This window comes from Notechis scutatus, chromosome 2, assembly GCF_049901735.1.
Source record: "Notechis scutatus isolate UNSWTSFEM ecotype Mainland chromosome 2, rNotScu1.2, whole genome shotgun sequence".
NCBI classification, from domain to species: Eukaryota; Metazoa; Chordata; class Lepidosauria; order Squamata; family Elapidae; genus Notechis; species Notechis scutatus.
Window position 1 is genome coordinate 214,613,755 of NC_142010.1, and position 6,860 is coordinate 214,620,614.

General features: G+C 34.3%; 1 protein-coding gene across 1 annotated transcript in view; it reads right to left on the bottom strand.

The window, feature by feature from the left end:
• The window catches only part of SRFBP1 (serum response factor binding protein 1), a 79,814-nt gene extending 73,258 nt beyond the window's left edge, over window positions 1-6,556 (bottom strand). The window contains exons 1-2 of the mRNA XM_087958026.1: window positions 6,502-6,556; window positions 3,011-3,041 (exon numbers count right to left, since the gene is read on the bottom strand). The gene's annotated coding sequence lies outside the window, so the exon portion shown is untranslated. The remainder of the gene's footprint in view (window positions 1-3,010; window positions 3,042-6,501) is intronic.
• Window positions 6,557-6,860: the final 304 nt, after the last annotated feature.

Consider the following 6,860-nt stretch of genomic DNA (forward strand, 5'->3'; position numbering starts at 1 on the left):
TTTTTCACTTCCTTTCTATCTCCTCTCTCTCCCAACATCAATCTACTTTTTCAGAATATGTAATTAATTCATTGGTCTTAGACATGCCACAGAAATGCCGGCTTTTTAAAATCACAATAAGCTTACATGGCTACTCACCAGAAACACAAAATTTCCTTTTTTATGTAATTTTTGATTTAATTCTATCTTGCAAAGATAATTTTTATAACTGATCCTGATCTGTTCTTATCATTCCACCTTTTACAAGTCAAAGAATATAAAGAATTAGTCCAACTGAAGCAAACTAATACCAAGTACATACTTCAATTTGAAGAAATGGATTGTATCCTCAGGTGGTTGATAGTGAGATGGACTACAGCTATGAAGGTTGGCTGTGATAAAAATGAGATAAGTAAGGATGAAAAAGCAGTCACAAACTTTGAGAAGCATTGTCAGCAGGATGTGGTGAACTGTTGGGTCAGAAATCAATTCTACAGTAATCCAAAGATGGCATGGTGACAGGATGAACAGAGACTATCTTAAAATCCAGCCCACTTCACTGACTGTTGGCAATGGTACAGTCATAACGCCAACAGGGAATAATCTGTATGGCCAGACTGTCCCAAGTAAAGTTTCTGAAATTCTGTTTATTGAGTCACCAGAAAGAACAAAGTAATGGCAATCAACTTCAATCCACCAAGAAAATTCATTGAAAAAAAAAATCAAGAAAAAAAGTAATGGCAATCAACTTCTTTACATCCACCAAGAAAATTCATTGGAAAAAAAAATCAAGAAAAAAAGTAAGGGCAATCAACCTCTTTACATCCACCAAGAAAATTCATTGGAAAAAAAAATCAAGAAAAAATGTGTTATTGAAGAACAATACCACTATATCTGGAAGTTACTATTTAGGTACTGGAAAAACGACAAGAACTTTATCAAATAGGCATAGGTATTATGATATAACTGGATTGAAACCTTCAGCCAATTCAATTGCTGAAATATCCAGAACCAAAATAAACATTTGGAGTTCACTAAAAACAAAGTGGAAACATATCTGCAGTAGGAATCAAGGAAAGCAGGATATTGTTAAATGATACAGACAAGAATAAAATTCTAACAGAAAGTGAATAAAAGCTAAAGAAATAGTTGGGAGATTCTATGAAGGATTACAACAAGCAATAAATAAAAAACCAAAGAAGTATGTTATAATAATTGTTGGTGATGTTAATGGAAACATTGGACATGAGTCTGTATTGGAAATGGAAAATTTGGATTAGGAACTCACAGAGAAGCAGGGCAATGATTGATAGACTACAGCGTAGGAAATGGACTGTGCACTGCTAATGTTTCAGAACAAAACTCAGCTCCATAGCGGGACACAAATGAGAAACATTGCATTCAAATAGATTACATCTGATGTAGGAACAGATGGAAAAGCTCTATGTTGAATTGCAAAATGCTGCCAGGTGCTGATTGCAGATCAGACCTTCACCTACTAATTACAGAAATACACATCAGTCTAAAAAGACAAGAAAAGATATAAACCAAGCAACCTGGAATCCTTTCCAAAAGAATATAACTTTGAGGTTGGAAACACATTCATAGACCTGGACTACAGAAGAAAGAAGATAAATGATTGTAAAAGGCAAAGATAGAAAGCACATATAGAATCAGAAGGAAATGAAGAACACACTGGCTGTCAAAGAAGTTCATAGAAATAACTAAGGAAAAAAAGCTGACAAAAGCTAGAAGAGATTTAGAAAAAATTAGAAACCATGACACATATTGTTCAAAAGAAGAAAGAATAGATTAAATGGATCTATCTCAACTCAGAGTACAAACAAACAGGACAAAATAACAAAATGAGAAAACAAGGAAACTGTTTAAAAGCATCAGAGAAATCACAGAAACTTTTCAATCTCATGTGAATATCATAAGGGACAAACATGGAAATGAATTAATGATGGAACATAATGTGAAAAAAAAGGGAAAAAAGCACAGAAATTTGTACAAGAAGACTTGGTCAGATGGCATTTAAGAGAACCAGTGATGTTTGAGGAGGAAGTTAGAGGAGTTTTAAAACAACTGGCAAACTGGAAATCCATATATTACTCTTAAAGGCAACTGGCATGGAAATCAAAAAGATCATCAGCCAACAAACATTGCGGGGGGGGACGGGACCCAATAGCCTAGCTAAAAGATTGGCCTCTATCCCAATCCCTAATCAGGGAAATTAAAAAATAATAATTCCGGGACAATAGCCCTATTCCACACATCAACAGGATATTGCTGAACATTCTGCACAGCCTAAAAATGTGCCAATGAAACGAAAAAACAGGCTCCAGAACAGGAAAATACCAAACAATATACAGTAATATTATGTGCGTATGTTGACCATTCAAAATTTGGGAAGTTTTTCTTAAGGAATGAGCATACCCATCACCTGAGTCTTCTGATAATAAATCTCTACAAAGCAACTGAGCAAAGGACAATGAGAAAATAATTTGGTAACAGCGAATGGTCACTATCAGGAAAAAAAAAGTCAGGACTGCATTCTATCAGTATCTTTTCAGTTTAAGCACTGAATACATCATATGGTTCATAGGTCTGAAACAAATAAAGGCTGGTGTCAAAATCGGTGGAAGGAACTTGAGATATACAGGCAATGCTACCTTGTGGTTGCAGAAACTGAGGAAAACCTAAGAATGATCATTCTAGAAGTAAGACGGGATTTCAGTTTTTATGTGTCCTTGAACATCCAAAAAAAAAAAATGTGAAATGGAAAAGCAGAAGAATGTAAAACAATGAAATGATAGAATTGATTAACAGGTACAATTTTATACATTGCAGAATTGATATAGATGGTGAGTGTGCAAAAGAGAGCCAGAAAAGAATAGGAAAGAACAAAAAGACATTGGAAGGTTTAGAAAAACTCATTCCAGTAGTTGACAACAGTAAAATAGCTGAGACACAAACTTAAATAGTGCAAGCAAGATAAAACCCTAGGAACTTAGGTAGTATTACTTACCTGAAACTGTGGGGAATTTCAAGACTTATTTCAGAATGACTTTTTTTTTTATAAATAAATTTTATTAAATTTACAATTAAAAAACATATCGACATTACATACACAACAAAGGGGGGGGGGAAACATTCGGTCTTACGAACCGGAAAGAGAAGAGAAGAAGAGATATAGAAAAAGGAAAGAAACAAAGAAAGAGAAAAAGAAATGAAAAGGCTACATTTAAAAACAGACAATATCCTTTTTGACAGTCTGCAAGATCCAATTCTCCTACCTTAATTTGAATACACACATCTTATCGATATCTATGCTTAAATTGCCCATTGTCTTTTAAGCAGTTTATCTCTGGACTAACCAATTATACCAAGAGTTCCAATTATCGTAAAATGTTGAAGGCTCTTTATTTTTAAGTGCTATAGTTAATTTGTCCATTTCTGCACAATCACATATTTTCTGGATAACCATTTGTTCTGTAGGTGTATAAGGTGATTTCCAACACTGAGCGAACGCTAATCTGGCCGCAGTTAGGATATGAATTGTTACATATTTCATCTTTTTGGGTAAATGTTTATCAGAGATCCCTAGTAGGAAGAACTCTGGTTTGTATTCGATTTGTTCTTTGGTTATCTCCTCCAACCATTTTCTGATTTTTGCCAATATTTCTGGGTTTCCTTGCAAGACCACCACATATGAAAGTAGGTTCCTTCTATGCTTTTACATTTCTAGCATTTTGGACTCGTGTTTGGGTTCATTTTCACCAACCTCAAAGGGGGCAAGTGCCATCTATAAAACATTTTGTATGTATTTTCTTTATATGCTGCCGATTTTGTAATCTTAATATTTCTGTTCCAAATCTTTTCCCATTCTGATAGTGTAATACTTCTTCCGACATTCCTGCTCCAGGCTATCATGTTCCCTTTGACTATCTCTTGTTCTAATTCTACTTCCAGTAAATATTTATAGAATTTAGAAATGTTCTTTTTGTTTGATCCTAGTAAAATTTTATCTAAATACTGCAGTTTGTTATAAATTCCAAAGTCTTTAGTATCTTGTTTGTATCTGCTATGGATTTGAATATATAACCACTGATCAATTTTAAATCCCTGTTCCTGTAATTCTTGTCGAGTTTTTAATTTTCCTTGCGGATCTAATAAATCTTTATATTTAATCATTTTTGTTATGTCCAAATTATTGGGATGTACCATTGCCTCCATTGTTGATAGCCAGATCGGAATTTTTAGATAGTGTTTTTTGCATATTTTTTTCCAATTAATTAATAATGAGTCCCTAATGAGATGTCTGTGAAAGTAAGACTGCTTGGGTTTCCCCACTTCCCATAAGAAGGCATGCCACCCTCTCTGGAGGTCATGCCCTTCTAATGCTAAAATTCTTTTATTAAGTAAGTTCACCCAGTCTTTTAACCATAATAGGATAGCTGCCGAATAATATAATTCCCAATTTGGAAGAGCTAGACCCCCTCTGCTTTTCGCATCTTGTAAGGCCTTTACATTGATCCTGGCTTTTTTCCCCTGCCAAATAAATTTAAGTGTAATCTTATTTAATTCTTCGAAATTTTTTTTGGCAACTTAATTCAAATTGTCTGGAATAAATAAAGAAATTTTGGTAATATCTTCATTTTAATCGTGGCAATCCTGCCCAATAGGGAGAGCTTCACCAACAATCCAAAAAAACACTGAAGAATCTCTAATAGGGGAAAAACAGTCCAATGTCTCTAACGTTAATATACAAGCTACCCTACTATCCTTGCAAGAAGCAATGTCTAAGATGCAAGAAATAATGATTAAGAATCACAACGAAACCAGAGCGGACATTAGCAAATTAAAAGATGAGATGGGAAAGCTTAAAGTGGAAATGAAAGCAGATTTACTTAAGGTGGAGGATAAGATAGGGTCCTTGCAACAGGCTATGGAGAAAAACGAAGTTAAGATAAGAGAAATAGAGAATAGGACAGAACGGATGGAGACAAATTTTGAAAGGATAGAGGAGGAATTTAGAAATGCAACTAGAGAAACCGAAGACTCTCTGGTCCACCTCGAAATGGACAAAGCAGTGGCATATTTAAGGTTTCAAAATGTAGCAGAAGCGAAAGATGAAGAACTAGAACAATTAATGGCAGAACTATTGGCTGAATGGTTAGGGAAAGAAAAAGACGATCTAATCAAAGAATTTGACGAGGTGTATAGGGTCAGCAAAAGTTATGCTAGATGACATAGCTGCCCGAGAGAAATTCATATTCGTTTCACTAGGAGGTGTGTGAGAGACCTAATTCTTAAAATGTCCAGAGAAGAAACAATAACATATAGAGGTAAAGAGATTATGATCCTAAAACAAATCCCAAGGAAAGTGAGGGCCATAAGACAGGATTATAATTTTTTGGCCAATTATTTAAATAAAAAAGAAATCCCTTTTAAATGGTTAATCCCGGAAGGGATGTTAATAACTTGGAAAGAGAGAAAAATCAAAATAGACTCTATAGAACAGGCCCAAGACTTTCATGATCAGCTAATAGGCACGGATGACCAATACACCAAGGAGGAAACTAAAAGGAAACCACAGGATGATCGTAATCGCCATAGAAACCAAAAAGAAGGACTTCCTCAAAATTTAGGGAACGATAAACCACAACCAGGGAGAGAAGAACCAATCTCACAACAACAGCAAGAAGAAAACCGAATTATCACTAGACAAAAAGCTAAACAGACTTAGATAAATGGAGATAGGAAAGAAACTCCTCTCCATTAATATAAATGGTTTAAATTCAACATCTAAAAGGGAAAGGATATTAACTAAATTAATTAGACAAAACGCTGACATAATATGCCTACAAGAAACACATATTAGGAAAAAGATGAAAGATATTTAATTTGCCCGAAACTTGGAAAACTCTTTACAGCACCAGCAGACAAACATAAAAAGAAAGGAATTGCAATATTTGTGAAAGATGATGTAAAAGCAGAACTAATCTGGTCGGATCCGGAAGGAAGAACTCTGGTTATACAAATTTGGATTAATCATATTACACTTTTATTGGTAGCAATCTACGCGCCAAATGAAGAACAAGGGAAATTTTTTAAAGATCTTCATCAGAAAATAATAGGTTTCGAAAAAAGGAATATTTGCATGATAGGCGACTTCAACTCCATTGCTGATCATCAAAAAGACCATAGTAATGTGAATAAGAACAAGAAAGGGAAAAGAGAATTTTCTATGCCCTGTAAGGACATGATGAAAGAATTAAACTTAATAGACTTATGGAGAAAACTAAACCCAGAAGAGAAACAGTTTACATATTATTCAAATCCACACAAAATTTGGACCAGAATAGATATGGCCTGGATGGATGGGGAATTGGCCAATGAAATAAAAGAAATTAAAATCCTTCCAAATGAATGGGCTGACCACAACCCAATACAATTAATTTGGAGAGATAGGAGAAAAACAAAGAAAAGATGGACACTAAATACTCAGTTAATAAACAGAATGACTTTTACTTCTTCATGCCACCCTGTATCTCCATTCTTCAGTGTTCTCTAAGATATATGGAAAGAGTATAAGCAGAATCCAACTATTTATTTCCCCTCGGATTATAACTATTGCTTTGTCCAATCTTGTCCCTTTTCTTTTGTGATGGGTTACTAGGTCAGGTGACATTCCCCTCCCAGGAATTGTTCCATCTTCTTGTATTCTGGGGACTTTTTTGAGATGACTATGACAGTAACAATAATAATTGTAATTCAAATTAAACATATTGTCAAATAATAAAAGCATGCATTGGCTAATCATGAAAATGATTGTTAAGAATAATGTTAATTGTGTATTCAATAAGATTGAAACT